General features: G+C 40.9%; 1 long non-coding RNA gene across 2 annotated transcripts in view; it reads left to right on the forward strand.

Annotated features, from left to right (window-relative positions):
* Window positions 1-18,374, forward strand: part of LOC124067367 — a 60,343-nt gene extending 41,969 nt beyond the window's left edge. Inside the window, exons 3-4 of one of the 2 annotated variants that reach the window (XR_006844744.1) lie at window positions 7,625-7,698; window positions 16,862-18,374. This is a non-coding gene — a long non-coding RNA (uncharacterized LOC124067367). The remainder of the gene's footprint in view (window positions 1-7,624; window positions 7,699-16,861) is intronic. The other variant, XR_006844743.1, reaches the window with a different exon arrangement.
* The last annotated feature ends 8,072 nt before the right edge of the window (window positions 18,375-26,446 follow it).

Below are 26,446 nucleotides of genomic sequence, written 5' to 3' on the forward strand. Positions count from 1 at the left end.
ATTTTTAGTTAATGGTTAGAGTAACCAGCACAACAGCATGTTTTGGGCAGACTTGCAGTTAACTTCAGTTTAATGCATTGATGATGTCATACAGTCACCAGCAACCTTATTATGCACCTAATTTATGAGCAAAGTGTGTCAGATTGTCTTTAAAATTATCTAGGAATACATAGACTGCAAATCCTTAACTTGTTTCACCTTTGTCAAGAGTGTTTGTTACAGTTACACTAAGCAACAGTAGGTGATAGAAAGACTCCCACTCACAGCGATCCTCCACCATACCGCATCAGTTTGTCAACCTCTTGTGCCTGAACAATTACTTAATTAGACATCCAAAAGAAACAGCCGCATGGACATCCCGTTCTTTCCAGTCTAGTATTCTGTGGTTTGGTTCAGCAACAGCTGAGAAAAATATCTGGGTCATATGAAGGACATTAGCCCTTAAAGTTCTCTATCTGTCTTCAAATCAAAAATTAGCATTTTGTGTGTTTCCAGTTTTTGCTATGAATTTTAGGTATTGGGCTACTTGGATGTTTGCATTTGGATTGTTGACTGTGACATGTAAAAAACAACTTTATGTGTACATGTGCGTACAGTATATTGTAGTGGTGACCATCTGCTTATCTTAAAAATCAAATCATTCAGTCCCTTGGCCAACCCTACTCTTGCTTAGTTTTCTTTTTAAATTGATTATCATGCGTGATGTGTTAGTGTTCGGTGAAAGATTATGAATTATTGAAGTAGTTAGCAAACAGAAGGAGAAAGTTAAACCAAAGAAGCAAAAATGTTTATGCTTAAATGTCTTCATAACCCCTATAGGTATACTGGCTTATATCTGTGTAAACACACACAAAAAAAAACTGTAGATGTCGTATGTAACTTGATTAAATGATCATTTTAAGTGCTATCTGTTAAATTAATCCTGTGACTTTTAAACCTTTCTCTAAAAACTCGAAACTTTAAAAGCACTGTTTTTCCAACATTGAAAATGTTCTTAGTTAAGGAACCGTTTTGGCTCTCTTGTTTTGTCTGACAGGCAGCATGCACTCTCTTTGCAATATTTGCCTAAAATGCTTCAACACACATTGCATTTTGAAGTGGCTTACTGTTCGTGTGACAACACTGGTTTATTGCACTCAGGGAACTCTTAACTTTTCTTTCTTGGAACTTACTGTTGGTCTTTGTTTTTTCTCTGAGAGGTTAGTAGCTGTCCACCTTTTTCTGGCAGACTCTTAACTGACAAGCTTCGAGCATTTCGCAAGATGTTATCCAGCAGCAGAGCTCATCTACGGCTCTGACAGCCCACAGCACCTGCCAAAGGATCTTCTTACCTTCACTATCTGCTGTGAGTGAGCAATGCTCAACGCTGAGGGAACTGTTTCAATCGCCCTCATGCTGGAATTTTTCCGCTTGTTCCTGTGTTTCCCTTCTCTTTGATTAGACAGAGGAAGCCGAAGAGATACTTTCATGGATAATGAGACACTGGACAGAGGTTTTATTTGTTTCCCAAGCTAAGGTCTCCATTGGTCTGCTGGCAGATGTGCCGAGTCTAGAATGATAAATACACTGTGATTATCTTGCTTTTCTAATCATTAAGTGTAGACTGCTACAGTAGGTGACAGCATTGTCTTTCTGTTGTGAAGAACAAGTGGAATATAAAGACTTACCCCTGCACTGCTAGGTGCTAGTGTTATCCTCAAAAGCACAAGTCTTTTTTCCTTTTTTTTCCTTTTTTTTTTTTGACTGATGCAATCTGGACACAGCTGAGGAGGTAGATGAGAAGAATTTAATTTGCTCTCCTTTCTACTTCAGTGCCCGCAAACTTAAGGTCTTATTTCTAATGCAGTCGTGACCATGATAGATAAGCCTGCATAAGTCTACAAAGCCAGCTTCAATACAACTGAGATTAGCACATCTTCCATAGCTGGAACTTGGGCAGCCGCGGGGACGACCCTGGCCTTGGCGACAGGACAGCTGGACATAAAAGTCTTCGAGAACCCAGGCAGTTCCTCACAAGAGCATGTGCCATAATTAGAGCCATAATGGTGTCTGAATGCAGTGCAGGTTAATGAAACTCTGTCTATGTGATGGAACCAGTGGCTTTTGGGTAAAGAAAACAGCAGGGTTCTGCCAGCAGCTCGATGATAGCAATTTGCAGAGTGAGTTATGTCCCATAACCTCGAAGCAGCGAGTACTTTGAGCATGTTTTGTTCTTAAATGGGGTATAGTTTTCCATTTCCCATCCATTAATATGCATAGAACAGCTAATGAGGCTGAACCAACTAAGATAATAAGATTCTGAGGCTACAGCACCACTGACTGCATTAATGGTGTATGACTTTGTGGTGAGGCATTTGTCTGTGGATGCCTTTGGACATAAGCACAAAATGAAAACCGAAAGAAACCGTGTTCAGTGGCACATGTGTACAGTGAGGTTTTGATCTGCATTTTGCAGTTATTGCTCTGTTGAAATGCTCCAGAAGAGCAGGCCTTTAGCCATTCAGATTACGTTTTCATGAGCATTAAAGGACTCATTTAATTAGTTCATTTTTTTGTAATCATAAATTAAAGCTGTAATAATGAATTAAAGCTGTGTTCCCATATGGAACATATTGTGAAACATTAAATTTGAAATCTTGAAAGCATGATTTTGTAACATTTAACTTTAAAATGCTGTAATCTCTGACCTTTAATCTGAACATACAATATGATCATAAACCTTATGTAGCTTTTATGTCAAACAGTCTTATTACAATATCAAACTTAACATATTGAAGAGACCTCTTTCATCTCACATAAGATGAAATGACCTTGTTGGCATCTAATATTCACTCATTGTAGAAACTGGAAATCAAGCTTTGATTTATACCCCCTCAGTTTACCACCATCCAGTTGAACTTGCAGCGAGAGTGACTATGGAGGTTGCCTAGAGGTGTACTGGCAGATTGTGGGATGTTATCAAGCATAAATATAAATACAACAATGTGTAATGTCCTCTAGGAGGAGAAACCTATGATTTTTGCCCTCTTCCTGTCAGCAGTTTTCTGCAGCGGCGTATTAGCTGTTGTCTCCTCTCAGTAAATAATGTGTCCTCATTCAGTCACAGTGAAGAGAAAGAGCATATGACTACAATGGGCTATTATTGGCTATAATAGGGATGAAGCAGACTCTCAGGAGAGACTGGGAGACTTGTGAACTGGAAATGTCTGCTGTTCATCACAGCATTTTACAGCCAACGTTTTCTCTGCAAGAGCAGCATCACTGCCCCAGGATAACTTACACTGATGCCTCACTTCATTTACACAGTGCAGTTTTGCTTCTGCTTGAACAGAAACTGCTGTTAGGTGTTGAGACAACTAGACAACTAGACCTCTAGAACAGCCCCCCGTATGGATCCATATACACTGCTGAGCAGAAATCCTTCTCGCGCTCACCCAAAAATATCAGGCATTCGTCTTTGTGAATGAGGATCTTCATCGTTCTCTTACCCTGACTGGATCTTCCTCTTGCCCCTTATTTTTGTACAGCTTAACCCATGAGCTGCTTTCCTCCTTTCTCATCTCTCTTTTCTTTTGTCTCTGGTGTGCCACCCAGTAAGTTAGCATCACTCCCTTTATCAGCCCTGTTTCTCTTCTTATGTCCGTCTTTCATCATTGAGGCCTGTCTGTGGTTTTTTACCAGACTTTCTCACTTAATGCAGCAGCGATCACAACACAACTCACCACTGTGCCCTCTTTAGCCGTCTCTCATCCTCCCTATGTTTGAAGCCCCCCACCCCCCCTTTCCAGAGCCCTCCCCCCACACTGACCCTCCTCTCTCCACCCCCCTGGCTGGACCCCTCTCTCTGGTGCGGGGCCTGGCTGTCAGGCCCTCTCCTGTGAGTGCGGCTGCTGTGATTTCCTCTGGGCCATCAGGTGGGCTGCTGCTAACTAGCCAAGCCTGAGACAGGGTGACCTCAAGCCTCAACATGATGGGTCTGAATCAACAATGTGTTCGCCTAAACAGGGAGGGAGAGACCAAACAACTTAGAGGACTGTCTGACAGCAAGTAAACCAACAACACTGCATCTTAAAGTTATCTACCTGCAGAAATTTTATTGTGCAAGTAAGCATTTAATTCCTTTCCCTAGAAGTGCCTATTAGGTCCAACTTATGGCTTTTTAGTCTATGCTAAACTGTTCTCGCTTGGGTGTGTTTGCTGCAGTGTTTGTCGCAGTGGTGCCTCACAGTAGGTGTATTGTAAATCAACCGGGTGCAGCGTGAACTGTCATTATAGTGATCATTAACACTCGTGATATCATCAGCGCATGGCAGACACTTAATTATCGGATTCCTTCTTCTGTTTCAGAGGCCCTGGTGTATTTTTCTTTTTCAGAACAATTTCTGATGTCTGCAAAATCCATATAAGCCTGTCTGATTAGAACAAGCTCAATTTAATGAGTTTCTCCTGTGCCACTGTTTCAGGTGGATCTCATTAAGGGTAATCATACTGTAGTTTGAGTTCTAAGGAGGACTTTACATACAAGCCAAGGCTACCTAAATTGATTTCCCCCCTCAGTATTGAGAATTTAACAAGTGAGACTCCATTGGTCAAAAGAAAAATGTCATTCTGCTAATCAGATATAAAGACTGATCACGTTAACGTTCCTGTCTGACTCTACTGTGCTGTTACGGTGCAGAGCATTTGCTAGCATTTAGATAATAATCAAATTTAATGATGGCATTACTGAATATCTGAGGTTTGCTGCAGTCGCTCTTTTCTCTCCTGGGTCCCTCCTCTGCTCCTCAAAATGTTTCAAACTTTTTCTTTTCCACAATTCCCTTGAGCTAGCCTCCCATCATATCTGAAATGCGCTTACAGCAGTGGCCGTCTTTTGCTTGAGAGCTCTTTGCCTTATGCTTCCATCAGAGGAGACTGAGTCTCACAGATGCACTGCTTAACAATGCCATCCCCTGCTCCCATCAGAGGGGGGAAGGTTGCGGAGCTGCGCCCCGCAGAATAAGGGGGGCAGGTCCCCTGTGATTGGCGAGAGCTGAACATCGATGCCAGCTTCCATCTGTCATGATAGCCTATCTCTGAACCTTCAATCTGTCAAAAGCTTGCTGCCTAGCTGAAGGCTCCAGGAGATTTGGCGTGCTAAACAGATTTGACAACAGGCATTATCACTGTGAGGGGCCCGGCGAAAAACGCCATCAACGTGTTAATTGTGGCTGGAGATGTAAACTGTCACTTCTCATCCCATTTAACACTTGCTTTGCCAGTTTTTTCTCACCTCGTTTTCCTCGCTTTAGAAAACATATGGAAATGTTTTGACTGACAGTCTAATCCTCGAATTACAATATCTGCTCTATGACTTTCACTTGTATTTTTTTCCCCTATAAGCAGTAAGGGCTGAAGCGAAGCACTGTTTTGTCTTTGGGTTTGTTGAAAAGCCAAGACAGACACCTCTACTGTTTGCTCAAACTCTGCATACAGCTGAAAAGAGTTCTGCAAAGAGAATCTGTGGGAGTATAGTTAAGCAAAGTAAACATTAGAGAGTGAACATCCCAGCCCTGTTTGAGATGAGCAAACACGAGAGCTCAAGTTACCTTTAAAACCTATTGTTTTACCTCACCTGTAACTAAAACGTCATCATTTATAGCTGAACAGTTATCTGTAAAGATCAGAGCAAATGTTTTACAGAACACACCCACAAATAAATACAGTTTAAAAACACATTCAGTATTTATTGTAACTCCAGTATCCTAAATATGGCAATTAAAAATAAAATAAAAAGAACCTTTTTTTTTTTTTTTTTTACCAAAATCCATTTCTTGTGATTTAATGGCACTCCGTTAAAAATAAGATTAAAGCTCTCAATTCTCTGCTCTCTCAAATGTTTTTGTTTTTATGTCACTATTTTTCTCTTTCGGCAGCACCTCCAGAATGTCAAGCCTCTTCCTATTATCACTAATTGATTATCCTCTATCAAAGCACCTTATTATTTGTGAGTTGTAGCGATCAGCCCCATTATTTGTGGGCTTTCCCCTGACAGGCCTTTAATGGTGATGGTTGGTTTAACCCCCAGGCCTTGCTAATAGGATTTAGCAGCAGGTGACTGGTAACACAGACACACACCCCTCTAACCCCTTCACCCCCAAGAATATCAGACCCTCCCATTGCCTGCTCACTGAAAAAGGCATCCAAACACTGCACTAATACAGCCTCGTCATTCCCCAGGAGCTGGATCTATCTGTATGTGCTGCAGTGAGGCAGGACTGTAGTGTCACTCCTGACTCTTCCCCTTTGTTTTGAATCTGTGGAGTCAGGATGCAGGCAGCAACGTATGCAAAAGCCAATGCAAATAAAGCCGAGGCAGACGCGGTGCCATCTTGGAGACGACAGACGCCGTCCAGACGAAAAGGCCATGGCCTCTATACTCTGGCCGTCTCATGACAGCGGTGTCATTACAAGCGACAACGTTTGCAGCGTCTTCTGATATTAATTTTAATGGTTACTAAACTTAATTCTGGAAAGTTATAGAATAGACAGCAAACTGATTCTACCATAAGAGATTTTAACTATGATAAAATATGTAGTCTACATATTTACCAGTAACTGTGTGATTAGCTGGAGACTGTCAGTGGTAGTGGGCTTGTCTAAAGGGTTTCCCCCTGTGTATATGGCTAACAGGGCTGTCAGAAGTGCTAGCTTACCCAGGTGAGGCCTCTGTGTCATTATAGTGCCCCTGTCCATCAAGATCAGAGTTGCTAACCGAGGCAGGGCCATTCTCTCAGCTTTTATCACTTTATTTGGTGTCCATCCTTCCACTGTCTGCAAACAGCAGCATAGGCCATCCATTTCTGCTCTGACACTGATGGGAAGGGGGAGCTCAAGGAAGCCTGGGTGGTGGCGTCGTTGGCTGAGGGGGAAAGTAACATGAGGAGAACGACGCCATGAGGAGCCGGGAGGGGATGGGTTTGTTATCCTGGTAATTAAGGACAGAGTGGCTTCCATGCCGGGTGTGCGGACAGGATGTGGCAAATTACTCGAGTCTTTGTGAAGAAAAGCTGCTCCCTCTCTGCTCTGTCCATTCTCAGGGGACCTCATCATCTTCTCTAACAGTCAGGATGGGATTTTGTACCCTCTATTCCCTCACCTTCTCCTTCCTTCTTTCTGTCTTCGTTCATTTCCTTTCACCTCCCTCTGTCACATTCCTTCTGAAATGCATCTCAAAGTCTGAAGTAACAATGCAGCTTTAGAATTGTAGATGAGTCTGCTTATGGTGGACTTTGGGACTGAAATGTAAAACTTTCGACGGCTGTTTGTGTACATTTGAGATATGTTTGCGTATTAGATACTGGATAAGATCTCAATTAGCCAATTTTTCTGACATTGTTAAAGGGATTTTAATAGTTGTGTGTGTGTGTGTTTATCTGTATCATAAGATGATTCCCCTGACATGCAGAGAAAGTTAGAAAAATAGGCAATTCATGTGAACATTTCACACATACATTTCACTTCATGAGATGTCACCAAATACCAAGACCACAATAGAAGTGTTGTGTTACTTTCGCACAGCTGTGTAAATCCTAATAAATCTATTAATATTTTTTTTCTTGATGTTTTGCTGTGGGTTCCTTAGGCCGTGGTGCTCAGGTGGGGCTTGAGAAAACGGTGGCCCTCACAGCAACACACGGCAGCAGTAGCAGCCGCATGGTAAGACAGCAAGAGAACACTCTGGGGTTTAAAAGTACCCAAAGCATCCTGGGTAATTAGCCATTACGGCGCTGTCACAGAGGGTTCTGCAGTCAATACAGAGATAATTTGGGCAATGGTGAATGACAGTGCTGTCCAGGCTTTTGGGATGATCAAGGACAGATCCAGCTGCACCAGGCATCTGTCAGGCCCATGAATCACTCCTCCAGCCAGCAGCTGGGTGAGTGGAGCAGAGAGAATCGCTGGAGAGGCATGTGCAGACACACAAATAAACATGTTCCCCCTCTCTCCCCTCGCCACACCGGGAAATGGCTATTAAAGGTCTGCCGTTACAGAGCACCGAGTGGAAAAGGCTTGTTACCTTCAGTGGCAAATGAATGACATTGGGAATAAGGTGAGGAATAAAAGTCAGACCAAGGGGACATTTCTCACAGTTATTTTGGCTGCGTAGCTAAAACCAAGGGATACAGTTAACATGCAAAACTGGATCATACGGCTTATGAGTTTTACACAAAAAACAAGACTTCCCATCTTGATGTAAAAATCTGGAAACAGGTCAGTTACTGCAGGCTTTGAGATTTGACATGTTAAGTGAAATGGCATTCATGTCCAGCGACAAACACTGAATTGTCAGTAGAAAAACAGACAGCTGAGAAGATAGCGGTACAGAGCATCTTCTGTGGCATGCTGCATACGTGATGCTCCTCTTCTTTAATCTTGATAAAGTGGTGAATCTCACAGTGTTTAAATCCAGTGTCTCAGACACCATGTGTAGATCATTACTGGCATTTTTAATGTTTACTGGGAAGTCTGATGATGCTAAAAAAATTGGTTGTATGAAATAAAAAAAACCACAGCTGAAGAATTATTGCTACCTTTTCATACTTTTAAATTCTGTGCACAATGCAGCAAAATAAGGTCAACAGCGTGATTTTTGTGAACTCTGCTGATGTTTCGCTGCACACAGTTGTTTCAGATGTATTTATGTTAGGTTTTTCAAAACACCGTGAGATTTTGTATTTTATTAAAATGGAAGTAAAATGGAAATGAACAATAATACAGCCTCTGTCATAATAAAGCGGAGTCTAGGCAATGACTTTCAGCAGTTAAGATGAACTTCACCTTAACAAAACCTCGTTCCTGTTAACATTCGCCTCTTTAAAACTTTATTTGAAGATTTTATTGAACACAGAACGTAATTCTGAGCAGGAGAACAACAGACACATTTTTATTATCATGATCATCAACGCTAAACATTTTTAGTTCAAAATATGTACAGATGTACAAACTAATAGAAGTTTAATGCGCTGCTCATGTCAATTGTGTGGCGCCCCCTGTTGAAATATCGTTTCCTGTTTCTAACTTTGTTTACATAATCACTAAATGGACTTCATTCAAGTTCAACAACATGTGACTGAGATTTTGTCCATAGTTATTTTATTATTGGAGTCCCCATTCGTGATATAGTGCCACTTCACTTCAAGTCTTTTAAATCACATCCACAGTAATGTCTATATTGATGTGATCTACTAGTACTGGTATTTGCAAGGTGCCTTTCAAGGTTTTGTTTATCTTTATTGAGAGAGTCAACTTGTACTTTTGACATGTGTCAGCCAAGTAATTGAAACCCATGAGAGGCGTGATTCCAAACAATGTGATTACTTTTGAAATATCTAGGCAAAATTATTTTCAAATATCTGCTTCACTATCAAAAGTGCCAGCATTTTGGAGCTGTTTGACTCTTTGATTCTCTTGAACGATAAGTTCCAGTATAAAGATGCACAATCTCCTGTCTGAAATATGGGTGCTACCTCGGTGCAGAGTATTTAATCATAGCTGTAAAGGCTCTGCCCTGGGACTGGAGCTTCTTCTTATCATACTTAAATCAATATCTCTCTCTCTCTATGTTAACACAAAGCAGCCCTCTTAACACTGTAGAGGTGTAGTGTCTTTGTGCTGTGGATGATGAGCCTCTGGAAATACATGTGGAAATGAAATATCTTTCTGTGATCGGTGCAAACACTGTGCTATTATTTGATTTGCGCATATTTATTTGTCAGATTAAGATGAGTTAGTTTTTAGTATGCATTTGAACAGTCGGCCTTTCTACATTCATCTTGTTGATACGCTAATTTCACTTCTGATGATATCCACAGTATCGAGTGTGATTGTGTAAAAATGCAGCAAGCTATTACAGAAAAGAGAAGCGTATTTCGAGGAAGTCACCTTCCTTCAACATAATCACTACCATTCATCTAAGAATGTTATTAACTTCATGATAGGCAGTGAAAGTACCTATCCATCTAAGATACAATGAATTCAAAGATGCACAACATTGACAGTCAATTAAAAATGAAAGATAATCCACTCCTTCATTTTTAGTGAAATGCTTATATTCATTTTCACATTTGTGCTATAAATACCTGTCATGATTTCACATCAGTTTTGCTATTTATCTGTCTTTTTTATTTTTTTCTAAAGTGGAAAACCATAACATCTGAATATTTACCTGTGTTTTAGCAAGGCTGGTAGCTTCTTGGTGACTGTTGTACGGCCGTGTTTTAGTATTCCTCTGGGATCCATTGCAGAATATGCGTCTATAAAGGGAATTTGCAGAGAGCAAAGTGAACATGTTATGTCGGTCATTTGCTGTGCAAGGATATTTTCCTCCAAACTGCGTTTTAAATGCTGTGTTTCTCCTCATTACTCTGCGCTGAGAAACATTTAAATGCCCTTTAATTAGTGTGTCCTTCCTCTCCATCGATAGGCCACTGGTAATCACTCAGAGGACTAATGACTCCTAATTGAATTGCTTTAAAGTGAAACACAATAGGTCCTGTCATCAGTACCCAAACAGCAACATTTGGGAGTGTATCCAAAACATGGGTCATTTTGTTCAGCATTTCACTAATCGAAGTTACATATTTTCACAGGAGCAGAGAAAAGTTTAATGTTACTGTAGTGATGTCAGATCATGGTCTTTCAATAGAGCCTGGGGTGGGGGGGGGCAGACTGAATGGGGGTGGCTTGTGGATCATCAAAATCTCACTAGATATTGATTTGATCTTTTCATATTGTCAAGGAGAAATCTAATCATAATTGAGCAGCATAGCATGATATCTCCCTCAAACGCCTTTTAACAGCTATCGTGGCTCATTATCCAGTTTGCCTGAGATACAGTATGAAATATTCCTCAGCACTAACAGACCTGTGAGTGGGTCCTTTTATTCACACAATGTCCTAACAATCCAACACCACCACATCCATCTGCAGTACCTACTATTTCAAAACAAGGCTTTTGGATCCACAGCAAGTGGGCAGTGGTGTGAAAGGACAAGAAGCATTCATGTACTTCTCCGGCAGGTCAAAGCAGTAATTATACAAAATATATTTCTCAGGTAGTTATAAAGGTAGTTAAAGTGACTACATTCTGACATTTCTCTAAAACAGAGGTAGGGGCTGCACCTCAAGTTAAACAGGGCCTGGTTGTAATGAAATGAAAAGTTGTAATGAAAAGGATGAAGAGGACGAGCAATTTTATATAGATATACTGTACATAGAGAGATTTTATATAGAACTTAATGATCCTATTTCCTGTAGAGTGTCATTGGCATCGCAGAAACTTTCTGTCCTAATTATCCATTTCAGCCTGTCTGTTTCACATCTCTGCAGTCCCTCATTATCCCCACGGCCACCTCACAGTCTGCTCGGTGTTACATTAGTAAAATAGAGCCTTTGATTTGTCCTCAACAGCACAGACGTTTGAAAAACAGAGCAGGGAATGAGAGCGAGAAAGTGAAACAAAGAAAAGGAAGAGAACGGGGAGAAAAGTCTTCTGTATTAGCCTGGACCTGGCCTCGTGTGTTGAATATATTGACCGTGTCACCCTCCAGTTTTTTGGGGAGAGACTAAATTCAAGGCCACACCGGGGATTTGATGCATCACACACATAATAGGGGATATTTTGGTTTGCTCTCTGAAGTATGAGAACACCACTCTACCCCCTTCGATGTAGGGAGTGTGAACTGCTGGAGGGCATTTGTAAAACAAAATACTTTACTTGACTGTGGAAACAATGAGTGCCCACAACCTCCCGTGGTTGTAATGATGCACTGAAAACCAATTCAAATGTTCTAAAAACAAAACCGCCCTGATTCGGAGAACCTCACTCTTGCCTTATTTGAATATGATGTTCCACATGTTAACCTGAAACCAAGACGTGCTGTACAGAAATATCTGTGAGCTACACTCACAATGCGTTAGCTGCCTCGGGCTCCCTTGCTGTGACATTATGTCGGTCTTATTAAAGCCCTCCCTGTACCTTGCTGGCCATATTTCAGCAGAAATGACAGCAATAAGAACCTGATCATGTTGGGTCACTCTGTTTGAAAGCAGCTCCTGCCTCTGCTTCCCTTAATTAAACCCACACAGCGCTCTTTCATCTTTGCATATTCCACGGCTGGGACATTGATACTCATTATTTCTTAAGTCTAAACACCAAGACTGTGTCAAGAATGCATCCATCACTGGCAGGCTTCTTGGAGTCAGCAGAAATTTTTCCACTCTGTCAGCAAATTTGGCAATTTACAATTTTCTTACTGGGGTTCTGACATGTTTTTATTGTTGCAGATGACTTTCAAATGCAGAGATCATGAGGACGATGGCTTGTTAGTCCTCTCTCTCCTAGCCCCAGCTCTAATGACAGTAATTAACAAGGCCACATTAGAGAGCCACCTCAGGAAGCATCTGACTGTTCATTTGCATGGCGTTAATACAGGAGGATGCCGTGCAGTGAAAGGCTCGCCATGAGTGCAGCAGTGCAGCTCTGCCTGTTTGGCAAGCCCCCCTGTTCTTAACAGCGCCAGGGCCTATTCTCCCATTCATTATGTGCCTAAAGCTTGAGTTATCCTCTCCTTGGTACGGGGATGAATGTTATTAAAGGCATAGCTGTCTGACACAACTCTAATGAAAAATAGGATGTTTCTGAAGGTTATGTTGCCAGCTAGCTCAGAAATGCCTGCTTCATTTTCCCCACCCCAGCACAGGGCAATGTAATTCCCACCTCTTGATAGATATTTTTTCTCAAGTTTTTTGTGCCTTGTGTGCAGGAGCCTCATAATAAAGAGACCTTTATTATCCTTGTTTCTCCCTCTGTAGATGCTCAACAAAGGGCGACACTGGACTTTTTGGCAGATCATACAGTTGTGAAAAACTACATCTGTGTGGGTTTAATTGAGCGGCATTGCTGCATTTTTCTTGCAGATGACAGATTGGCTTTATTTTGCTGCTTTTTATAATTAGCATTTTGCACTTTCATACTACTCCACTTTTGTCATATAAACATTATCAATATTACAAATTGCACAAATAGTACAAATACACCACTGTATGCGGTCTTGAGATGATGCAGGCTTGTGACAGAGAGAGACGACTGCTCAGCATTTAGGGTCAGATTGCACTTTTCAGAGCTCCGTCAGAGGTGGCAGGTCACGAAAAAGTTGACCCAACCCGCCCACACTGACGGATCCCAGCTCTGGCCTTCAGAGTAAATCCTTCCCTCCCCCCCACTGGAACTCCCTGCCCCGGTTTGGCCTCGCCAGTCCCTAACAGCCCTATCAGAGCCACATGGGAGGCCTGTGACGGACATGCAAGATACCAGGCAGCTCCAATTTAGCCCCGTAATCAAATAAAAGACTGCAAAGTCACCATGTCAACATATTTCGTAAGTTCACGACTGTACATGTGGCCATGAATAAAGAAAGCTGATGACACAAAACTGCCATAAATTGTACTTAGAAGTTATGCATTGACTTTAATAACAATCAATGTTAGCGATTGTTAATGAAAGTGCAACAAATGCTCTGGATGTTTGTGTCTGCAAAATACACAAGAAACCAGAAGCCTCAAATCTGTCTCAAGAAAATCATGTTATCTCAGATGTGTGAAGTAATAACATTACGAATGGAAATGAAAATGTAATTTTTCTTTCATAATCTGATTAAAAGAAAACACCAGTGATAGACTTTTGAGAAGATCAGAATTTTCTTTTTTTTCTGAATGGTGCCAACAATTATCATTTCTGTGAAATAATGAAATATTTTATTCTTTAAGGAAAAGCAATAATGAAGATGTTTTATATCTCATTTGTAGTGATTAGGAAGAAAGTAAAATGTTGTGCAAGTCAACAGAAAAGTGGGGTAATGTTAACAGTCGCAGTCTGAACTCGTGTTCATCATGAATTACAGCTTCATATTTTCCATTCTGAGAAAGATTTCAATATGATCACAGGTCACAATTTTTTTTAACATCACTAAACTGATTTTGATGATTTATAATAATTTGAATTGAATGAAATGAATGAAAATTCTGAAATAAGAAAATATTTGAACTTTCCACTAAAATAATCATTTATCAATTGTAAAATGAAATTGAATGCGAATCCAGCAGCAGACAGCACATTGAAACTCTCACTAGTCTTTTTGCATAATTTCTTTAGTATAACTGGACCCCAGGGAATATTTGCCACAATATTCCATTAAAATAAATATTATATGCTGCTGCCATCCAAGTCAAGTCAATATTTTTTTTCAGGCTGCACTTTTGCCAGGGTTATATTGTCCTTTTAGCTGCCTTGTCTGCTGTGTAATCAGCAACAGACCCTAAACACAGATGTTCCAGGGTCAGCCAGCAAGACCTCTGACGATTGGTTACCACCTCTTACTGCGTGTAAATCACAGCCAGCGTCAGCGTCCCCTTAAACTGTGGGCATGTGGGTGTTCCCCTTGCCAAAAAACATGAGTTACAAGCTGATCCTGGTGCCACCTAAATGCTTAATTGTTGGAAAAATTCAAATTTGGAGTTGTGGCCCACGGTAGGTTTTTTGGCTTTTTTTTTCTGTAAACACTACATCCACTTGAGTGTAAACTGAAAGATGACACTCATATCATAAAATTTATAATATTTAGTGTAATCCGGCACTTTTTGTCTGTAACAGAGAGTAAAGGAACGGCATTGTAACCGTTAAATACCTGACTCGTTTAATTTGCTGGCTGATGTTATAGCTCGATCACCTGTGGAGCGTTTAAAAACATGCAACTATTGTCGCTGTTGTCTGGCATGGTGGTTTGTTAGGGATGTTTTTGAAGCAGCGACTCGCCTTGTCAGATTATGCCACATATCCATTTGACTTTCATAAGCTGTTTACGCTTCAGAAATTGTGGCAATGGCTTCTCTCTTGTGCAAAGGCTTTTACATATGTTGTGCGTCTCATAAATGCTGCTCCAGTTATAGCGATCATTCTTAAAAAAAAAAACAAAAAAATAACAACAACAAAAAAACAACAAGGTTACATGAGGCTTGTCATTTTCAGTGTTCTTGTGTTATTTGCATCTTGTTTTGTCTTTGGAGAAAGCACACAGGAAGACGAAAACAAAAGTAGCAGTGATCTCTCACATCTGCCCGCCATAAAACAAAATAATAGTACCTTTGATTTATTTGAACTTTCTCACTATTAACCTAATGGCAATGCCATTATTTCTCCATTCTTATGGAAAAAACTACAGTAAGAGCAATTTCTGTGAATGTATTTATGGCTTATGTTTTACACAAAGCCTGGTAATAATGTGTTTAATGTGGACAATATTGCTTACACATGGGCTCTTATTAGTGAGTGGTAGTCTGGTCTCAGGATCAGTGGCAGTATCCTTAAGGGATGGCCTCTCTTAGGGAAGGATGAAACAAGTGCATGTGAAAGAAGAAAAAAAAACCCAGCGTGAGTCCTGTTCAAAGGCACAGACGAGTTCTGACTGGATTAACATTTATTGACCGTTCAAGCTTTTTTTTTCACCCCTTTTTTATTTTCTTTTTCCTTCCTTTTTTTTTTTTAGCTCCAGGACAAAGATTCAAGCTTAATTGCAGTGGCTGTTCCACCAACTGATCACCAATGTGCCAACAAAAGCCTCCCTAATAGGCGCTTCATTAAGGATTAGAAAGTCTCTATTACAAAACAAATTAAGCATGCTCTGATCTTAACCTATAGGTCGAACGGCATTACAGCAAAGTTTAAGCTGTTAGATGGCTGAAAAACTTATTACGGGTTAGCGCTGAGGTAGCAGTTTGGTATTGATTTTACGATAGCTAGGTATGATGATTTATGGAGTGCTTGTGTCAGTATAACAAGCTGAAGGACACACAATATCATCTCCAACATCATTAAAATTCAGAGGTCTCCAGAGCTAGCTCATCAAGTACTGTTCACCACCTTGGAATCTCATACAGACATGTACGCACACACACACACACACACACACACACACACACACATATAGTCAGAAATATCAGGATCAAGACAAGATGTGTATTCACTCAGGCTTTCAGCTTTTCGTACCACTTTGATGCGGTGCTGCATTTCACTATGAGCACATCTGTTTTGTTTTAACTTTTTTCTGCCCTGTTTTGTATTTAATTTGCTCTATTACAGCATGCTTATGTCCTGATTTGTGTATAAGCTTGGTTAATGTTTATATCAATCGTACAGCACAGCAGTTCAAAAGGTCTACCCTCAACACAATCAGCGCCTTGGTCTCTGAGCAGCCGCTAACAACAGCCCGGGCAGTAAAATGTGTAGTACACTAGAGCCCCCTGTGGGCACATGAAAGTAATGGCGCCTGGTAGTAATGAGCCATAGTTTCTAATACTTGGATGCTGAGAATTTGTCCCAGTGTTCATGATGAGCATTATCTGACTGCTGTTTATATTGTTTCTAACCACTTTTTTAATTCTGCTACAGTTCTTCACCAGTCTGCATTCTTAACACATATCCAAGTGTGACACTTGGGTGGATATGAATTTAATCTTAGTCTTTATATGCTAGGAGTCACTTATTCTGCTAATGTTGCAAATACTTATACTCTAAACAGACATTTCTTTACAATCATCATTTTCCCATCATTTTCAAGGTTCAGATACTTTAAATACTTTCCAAGTCAGACGGGCTGACAAATATAAATTCTTCATCTAAATCATCATGAATTGATTGCTCTGTTTATGTGGAAATCAAAATCATTTTACTTTGCAAAGACAGATGTCTGTAGAAATCATAGTGCAGTAATAAGGGGATGTGATCATACAAAAGCAAACAAATCATTCAGCTGTCATCTTACAGAAAAACCCCATCCTGCTACTACCCCACCCCCACCCCCACCCCAAAGAACCCCAACAAGGAGACTTCAGACTACCATATCAGGACGGGCTGTCCGTGGATCGGCCTGTGGGATGGAGGTAAGCTTCTGGGCTTCTGTCTGCCTTTCTCTGTCTCACAGATTCCTCTGGATCCACCCCCCTCCTGGATCCCAGATTCTCTCCATCATCTCCTCCAGCCGTGAGGTCTAACCGGCAGGGCAGGGGCGTGTGGGCGGACATGCTGGGCGCTGGCAGCGTGTTCCGTCTGCTAGTGAGTAATGCGAGTACAGAGACGACCCCCTCCACCACCACCCCCCAAACACACACACACACACACACACACACACACACACTTCACACTCCCAGAAAGAGATGGGCCATAGATGGAGAGGCAGGCGCTCCTGCTGTGACTTGGCGCACCCCACTGGACAGCTGGAGACTTAGGGAACGGAGACGCTGCCAAACATGCCTGACAGAGCAGGGGAGTGCTGGAGGTGCAAGGCTGGGCGAGGCCTGAGGTGACTCCCATACCTGCAGCTGATCACTGGCCCATCATCTGTAATTATCTACACTTATATACCAGTGAGATAAAAAGAGGGATGAGGAACACGCACACACACACACGCACGTACACATTTATAATCACATTAAAAGGCTATGAAAAGAGAACCATTGACCGACCAATGAGTTTGGAATGAATGCACCTAATTATGTTACTCTGATGAGGAAGTTATATCTGCTGTAATTATTTTGATTGATATAGTTGTACAGCAGTGATATGCATAATGTGCTCCTGCATTGTTTATTTAATGCCAATTATATTGTATCACAACAACAATTTGCTCAAACTGTGAACAGGAGTTATTACTGAACCCAAAGCAACAATGAGATCTATTACTGTTTTGTCTCGTATTTATGTTTGGCCAATGAAAACAATGTTAACTTATGGCTGCAACCAAAGAATTCTGTCATTATAAATTCTCGATTATTGACAGATAGTGTTGTCCCTTATTTCCCACATGCTGAGGTGACTTCTTGAAATTGCTTGTTTTATTTGATTAAAAAAACAAAATATTCAGTTGACTTTCATATATCATAAAGAAAAGCATCAAAAAAATCAGATGAAAAGCTAAAACCAGTGAATGTTTTGCATTAATCAATTCAAATCAGATTTGTTGGTGATTAACTGTCTGGGGATTGGCCAATTGAATAATCGACTGTGTTGATGTGCGCACGCTTTTTTCACAACACATTATCATAAATAAAAAACTCTCAAGAATTCCAAGAAAAAAATCTCTCAAGATTGAATGCGAAATGTTCAACCGAGGCAACAATTCACAAGTTCTCCCTCTCCAGGTCAAACAGCTTGCACACAGCATATGCAGATTAGAGCAAAGTGCTGCAATCTACATTGGGACTCTTCATCATGATGCTGTTGGGCTATTTTACAACTATAGCTCATAATGCAGGAAAGGAATAACACTGCTTTAATGTTATTAATATCAAACCAGGCCCCCTGCAGTGTGGCTGTGGCCCATTTTCTCCTCCTTCATTCTCAATCTATGTGCTTAATCTTGATTCATCAGTTACTGCAGCTTATTATGGAGCCCTGACAGCCTGCTTGGGTTTTTGATAAATGACACTGCTCAGGCCAGATTCAAAATGTGACGCTCAAGTGCCAATTATCTATGTAGACCTGGCTAATAAGGGGATCTCTTGTTAACTATCTGATCTCAGCATGAGCATCATTTGTCACGGCCCGTGTTTACCTCAGAGACTGGAGTTCCTGAGACCTCCCCTGCCTAACATATGTAAAACCTGGATCTTTGTTCCTTTAATAACCTTTTATTAACAGCCTGACATCATGATTAAGTTTGGTCCAAACACACTTACAATGAGGTACACAATTACCCTCACCCACTCGCAGGACTGCAGCAGATCACAGTCAGAGAGAATAATGAATATTGAGCCGGCGTTTGATCCATTCCACATCGAAAGCCCAATTTGCTCCAGCACCTGGAGCTGTGCCACAGCATGCAGTTTTTTGAGGTGATGATGGATACTCATGGGAGCTTATTTCCATGAGCACATCTTCTCCTGATTTGTAAAGATGATAAGCGCTTTGACCTCAACTTATCATTACAGCTCATTAAAGCTATTGTTTGTTCCACCTTGGAAGAAGAAGCTGGTTTCAAATCAGCTCTAAGCACAGCATTATGGCCCTTGACTGTTAAGAAGTTGGAAATGCTGCGGGTTGGCGTTTTAGTTTTCATTTAGCAACTTCTCTGAGGTCTCAAGGTCTCAGCTTAATAAACACTCGCTGTGGTCAGAAGTGCGGAGCAGCAGAGGGAGGTGAGATGCCCCCTGTCCTCTCTGAAGCCCAGCATTGCCACCCTGTCAGCCGCATCTTGATGTCTGGCTCGATGCTCGCTCTGAGTGTGTATTCTCTTCCTGGGAAAGTAGCAAATAAAACATTTTGCAGGTCTGCATAGCCGAGGGACTTTGTCTTCAATCAAGAAACACCTCTAGCTCGTAAGTGCAGAAGTTGTAAAATACTTCCAGACAGCACCTGGAACATTCTTTTTAACCTTAGTTGTCCAACATGAAATATAGAAAAAAATGATTCTTTTAAATAAATAAATAATCGCTGTGTTTTCTATTATTGCTTGGATATGGAGTCAGTAGGAAGCCAGGTGGAGCGATCAGATCTTCACAGCATCCCCACTTCCTGTCCCCCAACAGAATGCTAGACTGTCTAGGCAGCATCTGCCGAGGAAAATAAAGCCCCTTTTCCTTCTCATGTAGAGAAGATCATTTGCATAATATCCCCCTCTGTAAGGTGAAAACAGAATAATAATTGGTTTGCCCTTTTCTCTCTGTGTGTTGTAAAACAGTTAGGAATTAATTTGAGGATAACTGCGCAATTAATTCTAAATGCTAAAGATGGTGTGGGGGCTTTGCTTCAAAAGAGGGGAAAGGATATACAGACTGAGGTCATGAAACAAAGACTTTGTGTTTCTGCTGCTGCTGGAACTTGCCGTTTTTAAAGAGTGCGTGTGGAGGTTTAAGAGTATTTGGTTGACAAAGAGGGGCAACTTGTACGCTCATTTGCCTCTCCACATTTATTATTACACTGCCAGTTTATTCCCAACGTACTGTATGTGCTCAGCTGTGTTGTTTGGATATACTTGTCTTAATGATGAATAATAATGCTGCAAGAATAAAGGTGGCACGAATCCTGGGATTCATGGGTGTGTTTTTAACCTCTTTACACGATGCTGTAAATTCCACATGCATCCCCATTATAGCTAATGAGCAGCAGTGTAATCAGTGCCTAACTGGGTGTTATGTTTTTGTTTTTCTTTTATTGCTTTTTTTAGCATAAGTACTGAGACCAGAGTGAAGGAACATGCTCCACTTTCCTCAGACAGGTGCCAATAACAGACAATAGCAGACTGTGTGTGTGTGTGTGTGTGTGTGTGTGTGTGTACAGCCTTGAAGGTCAACATCAAAAAAGGGTGGTTTGACATGACAGTAGAGTCGATCTGACATTAGAGTTAAGAAAATCTGACATTTCTGTTGAGCTTCCATTCAGGCCAGCGCTGTGATATTGGGACATACTCTTAGTGCTGTAGCAGTGGCCAGGACATGTCTCCCTTCTGTAACTTGTCCTATTAGGAGTTGCAGCTTCATTCTCCGATACTTCCACAGCAGAAAAAGAACACGCCTCGCCATGAGTCCCAATTACACCTAATGATGGCAAAAGGATGGAGCACATGCAGATTGTGCTGCAGTTCCTTTGTCACGCCAGGCACAAGGCACAATCATTTATCACACCAGTCATATCCTGCACTCCTCCCTGAGCACAGACAATGAATCCCAGCCCATCATCCATGCTGTTATTTGTGTTTAACTGCCAGGAAAAGGAAAATAAAAGCCCAGTTACAAGGCATTGCGAGAGCGCGGCTGTATCCTGTAAGCAAAACGTGAGAATCTTCACCATCGGGGAGGAAATGCTGCCGTCCTCCAGTCCTCAGAATAGACAAAGCCCACGCACGCACACACACACACACAACCAGCAGTCTTTACCCTTTGTGTTTAGATAATTTTGTTTGCAATCAATTTTGCCTTTGAAATCCAAATGAGCTGACTGTAAGGTCTGTGTGTTACATGTCGAGAGGCGGGGGAGAGCTTAGAGTGAGATTTGGGTGGTGCTGTGTGAGTACGCGTGCTGCCACAGCAGAGAGGAGGCTCGGCGCTTGTCAGTGGCTTTCTCCTAATCCTGACCTGATCTTTGTGTTTGATCCGCAGCATGGTCCTGAGACAGCATGAGCAGCAGCTATTGCTGTAATTTAAAGTCAATATTGTACTCATGATCCCTCTCCCCGGGCTAACCGAACAGTCTCTCACTGCGATGGAGGAAGTCATCTCTGCTACTTAGAGGGAATCCTCAGCTTGAGTAGTTTTTGTCTCTCTGCTTCTCAAAAGACACCTGGCCTGTGTTTTGTGTTTGTCCCTGGAACAGAAAAAAAAGATGTGGGATTCTGTTTGGTGTTTTTCTCTTTGCTGGTACAGTGTCTTATCTCTTTCCTGACTGCTGATACTGTAAGATAAGTCTTGTGCTATGAAGTGCTTGACTCTACAGACATGCAAACGGATGCTGAACTGAACCTTAAACATTTAATATTCAATAATTTTACAATCCTGCATAATTTAAAACATCAGTAGTTTCCTGATTTATCTTTGAGAAGCAAAATGTGAATACAAACAGCATATGCTCACTGTATATACAGCATATATTTAAATATATACTAATATCATAATTGTTCATAAAAAGTTACTGTTTGTGACCCTTCCTAAAACCCCATCAGAAATTGTTATTGACTCCAGGATCCAGCTAACAAGCCCGTAGTGACATCAATAGCTTTGATGATTCATTCAGAAGCACTTTAATAGATCTAAGATTAGAAAAGGGGGTCTCATCCACAAATCTCCTGCCGTGTTATTACACCGAGAGCTAAGATATTTATCCTGCGTGAACGACGTCAGATATAGAGGGGTGGCTCAAGGGCCCGTTAAATCCACACATGTCATGATCTGCAATGTGTTACACTAAAACTTTCAACAAAATGCGTTGCTGACAAACACTTTGATCGAGGCTGCACAGAGTTGTAAATTTAAAAGCCAGGGTCAGCGAACTCTCTATAGATAGAGGTGAAATGTCAAAAATTGATTCCTTTAGTGGCCACAATTTGTTTTGATATAGTGTGAACCTTTTATTGTACCGCTGTTTTACTGTTTACTGTGGTCTTTCTGAAGGTTTTCATTTCTGCCAGAAGACTGCTGATGGCACTGATTGCCATGTACAATCAGAGGAGGAAGGGAAAGATCATTTAGATTTTTGTGGCGGCCTACTTTCATTTTAGAAAGGTTAAAGGGCCGTGTCCTAGAGGAATACACTGAGGGAAACTGGTTGCTTCATGAAACCATTCATGCATTTATGTGCTACGCGATAGCACTTTAGCATACACCGCGGGGGTTGATACTGACTACCATTACATCAAATCAAGCTGCAACCATTAGTCAGTCAAAGAAGATTGGTCGCCAACTGTTTTGATCGGAATTTTGATGTTAAACATTTGCTTCTTCATTATTTAAAATGCTGACATGTTTTCAGAAGCTAAACTGCTAAGCATTCAGACAATTTGATGTTGACCAATGCTGTCCACATGAGAGCACTTAGTAGAGCACATGTGCTAAAGAGTTAACATGTAGCTCTTACTGGCAGAGAACCATTAAAATTAGTGAGGGAATTAGGGAGGCCGAGATAGTTATGTGTCAGACTATTTTCATTTACACAGAGCAAGTCACAGTAAGTAGTAAGCAAGACATCCTTTTCCAATTGTTTTGTTTTGCTTAACTAAGGCAGTTTTTACTGTCATGTTGCACACTTGCAGTCGGTCTAAACATCAACAACACTTTTGAGTCACTGTAAAATTGATCTGTACTAGCTGCATAATTGATCTGTAATCACCATCTTCTATCAGTGCTGATTTTGATACAGCGAAAGAACTGGAGAAAGGTGCAATAATCATACAACAAAAACTAGAAAAATTCATGCTGCACTGATTTCGAAGCTAATTCTGTTCACTTGTACCAAATTGAGTACTGCACGATCACCAGGAGAGGACAAAGTAATGAAATGCCTGAGCTGTGCAGTGGGCAACTGAACTCCTCATTCTAGTGGTTCTGAAATTATCCTTCAGTCTGTTTGTAGTTTTTGTTTTCATTTCATATGGAAGCATCTTGAGTGAACAGTGCCGACACCCTGGAGTGCATCTAGTTTTGCAAAATATCCTCATATTCTCAGCCTATTATGAAACCATACAGAGCCAATTATCAGTGCTAATGGCTGCTCTCACCATCACAGATCTACCCACGTGTTTAATTGTTTGCAGCTTTTTTCAAGTTCTTCAGACAGTATTTCTATTTTTGAGCTCTTCACAGGAGGTTTGTCATCATGTTGCATTAATGTTTTAATGTGAGTATCAGCCATGTCACATGATGCTCACAGCACATACTTATTGTTGCAATGGTATCACAAAGATCTTTAGATATTTACTTTTGTTGTAATTTTGGTAGCTTTGTGGTCTTAAATAAGTATTTTTAAATAAGCCATACGTCCCTGTTGGTCATCAGCGATGTGTACTTTTCATCCTTGATGATGTAGATGTTATGTTTTGTCACACGTTACCAGTTACTGTTATGGGCCATTTCATTTTGTCTATCTTTTTTTAACAAGATTTACATTTGACTATCAATTGCAATTTCACTTCATCCCCCATTTAACCCTTGAGCAAATATTACCCTGTAACACCAAATTATTCAAATCTACGAGAGGCTAAATGTAGAACCAGACACTGTCTACGAAAACCAACTGGAATTTCAACGACACTAAGCTTAATCCATATTTGTGGAGGAAGACAAACGCCAGTGGCCCACTTATAACTTAAATGACTAGTTTAGTTAACCTTCCTGTTTAAGTCTAACATATTGTTATGACAGCAATAGTGCACTGCATAATTTTCATGGCATTAGCATCAGTCATCGGCCCACCTGCTATAAATACACCTGACAACAGAACTGTTTCGGAAGTGTTCTTCACAGGATAGTGCGCAGGACTCCAGAGGTGAGGTACTTTGATAGTACAGCTCATGAAATATTTGCTGACTTCTATCACCTATGGGACTACTGTTCTGATGGAGCCAATGATATGTGCCCCTATTACTCCCTAAGGAGTTTTCCTAGCCCACTTTCACCCGATTCGTGCCAATTAAGTAGCAGAATTATGTATATTAGTTGGAGTCACTTGTACTTCCACGCAAAGGAATGCATATAGGGAAGGATGACAGAGGAATACCGTTGAATAATTAGAGTGAATTTTCAGAGCCCTGGAAACTCAATCATATGCTGCCATATGCTAACTATTTTTAACCTATTCTTTCCTCGTCTTTCCTCCTCTCTTCTCCTCTCTTTGCCATGTATCCCACTGCAGAAATAAAGAACAATCTCTCTGTCAGCACTGCGGTTACTTTGCCTTATGTAATTGTGAAAAGTCGAGGACTTAAGAGGGTTTTTTTTTTGGGTAAGAAGAGCCTCCTTTATAAAAGGTCCTTTTGAAATTTGACAAATCGTATTGCACACTTTCTTAAAATAAACTTTTTAATCATTTGTGAGCATGAAAACAACTTTCATTCTCATGTCTAATTCTCATTTTCCCTCCATCAGTGATGAACTAGTAAATGGATCCCAAAAGCTACGCATGAAAAAACATTAATTGAGCTCCTCAGACTTTCTGTAAACTCATTATATCATGCTTGGTTTGTCATCCATACAATGCTTACAGCTATGGCTATTTAGTCTTCTTTATGGAGCCGGGCGGTTTGTGGAAATATGGAGTGTCAGAAGCAGACCTCTAATCCTCACACACACTTCCCACAGTCATCAGTATTCTAATGACTCACCACCGCCGTCCCAGGGTGTTTATTTTTAGAGATAGAGAGATTGATGAGATGCTCATATCATCCTTAACCACCAACTAATTAACTAATTAGGACATTCAAATGAAGGCTTGCTCTGGATAATGCAGCGTGGCTTTGGCATGGGCAAGCAGCTCTTGATTCCGACTGCTTGACTCAGCTTCATGGAGGTTCAGCATCGTGGACTCCTGCTCGTGGTTCATGCTCACCTCATTGGTGCCAAATAATTCTGTTGCATTATTAATGAGGACAGGTATTGATCAGACAAAATGATGCTGCATTGGCTGACTGCAGCAGCACCCATGACAACGACGATGTCAAGTTAACATTTTTTTTTTATATTTGCGGATTCATGTGCTAATCAGAGGCTGTGTTTCCTCCTGCAGTTTCACACACACACGTGTACATGAAGAGGCCTCATGTAAATCAATGATTTGTCCTCAAACAACATCAATTCACCGCCTTATTTTTCAAGATCTCCAATGATTTTCAATCACGTTCCACTTAGACTGACTTTGAACTTTGAACTCACTTTCTCTGGAGGAGAAAGGCCTTGAAGACTTGCCATGGCAAAGCACTCACTGTCTGAATTATTTTATTCTTTCACTATTGACTTAATCACCTTTTCACCTTGTTCTCACCATGTTTAGATTCTCTCTGGTCAGAACCATATCATTATCCATCTCTTTGCACTGATTGTTAGCCCGCCGGGTGTAAGTAATGTGTCAGCATTCTGTAGACTTTAATTGGAAGGAGATATGGGTGATGGCTTATCGCTGTTGTAAGTCAGCTCCTTAAAAAGGCCAGCATGCAGTCTCCTGATTATGATTGAAATGATACACCTTGCTTGTTTTGTAAAAAACAAAAAATATATAATAATAATAATAATAATAATAATAATAATGCATTTGACACCAACATCCGTGGGTTTAATCCCACATGGCTCTCTTTTAAAGGTTAATAATCCTTTTAATTAAGGGATAAGCCTGGTATTGAACACAAAATGTAATCACCAATGGATTACCAGAGAGATGAATATAGCCATAGCAATTAGTCCAATAATTAAGGTTTTAGTGCTGGACAGAGATGAGAGAGCTCTGGTGATATGTCATAAAATTCATAGAGTTGTTAGGACGCCGTGAATGTTGGTTGCAGCTTTACAGCAGCGCGCCTGCATGTGCACTCGGGGTGGTGGTGAAACATGGCGTCCCAGTGGATGGAGCCGCAACAGCTGTTCTTGCCTGAGCCTGGTGTTTCGCACAATATGATCGCTCCATCAGCAAGCCCACTCTCCAAACAACCGCATCTGCATTCATCAAGCGCACTTATCAATAAACAGGACCGCGAAACAAATAAATGATCTCTGAGAGGGAACATAACAGCAAGCCTGGAAAAAAATGTCAGCCGTACACTTTAATCACTGATGTTGTTAATCAATAAAACAGCTTCATATCTTTTAATTAAAGTTTTATTTGCTGCAAATGGTCGCTGAATCTGCCTGCATGTTTTTGTTTTGTTTTTTCATTAAT

The sequence above is a fragment of the Scatophagus argus genome, chromosome 11 (genome assembly GCF_020382885.2).
Source record: "Scatophagus argus isolate fScaArg1 chromosome 11, fScaArg1.pri, whole genome shotgun sequence".
Lineage (NCBI taxonomy): Eukaryota > Metazoa > Chordata > Actinopteri > Scatophagidae > Scatophagus > Scatophagus argus.